This window comes from Chrysochloris asiatica, unplaced genomic scaffold (assembly GCF_000296735.1).
Source record: "Chrysochloris asiatica unplaced genomic scaffold, ChrAsi1.0 scaffold00006, whole genome shotgun sequence".
Lineage (NCBI taxonomy): Eukaryota > Metazoa > Chordata > Mammalia > Afrosoricida > Chrysochloridae > Chrysochloris > Chrysochloris asiatica.
This window is the reverse complement of record NW_006408524.1, coordinates 37,035,861-37,036,151: the sequence shown is the minus strand read 5'-3', so window position 1 is coordinate 37,036,151 and position 291 is coordinate 37,035,861.

Sequence of the window (291 nt, the reverse complement as noted above, 5' to 3'; positions counted from 1 at the left end):
GCCAACCTCACAATCATTGCTACACTTGAGCCAATGGCCACTGTCACTGTGCCAATTCATCGGAGGGATAGTCCTCTTTTCCTCTGACCCTCCAGTTTACCATGCACAATGTCCTTTTCCAGGGACTGGTCACTTCTGATAATATATCTGAAGTATGAGAGACTAAGGTATGGCTATCCTTACCTAAGGATACATTCTGGCTATACTTCTCTTTTGGAGGTCCTTGGTGCTTTTAATATTCTCCTCCAACACTCTTCATAACTCAAATGCATCAATGGCACTTTCAATATT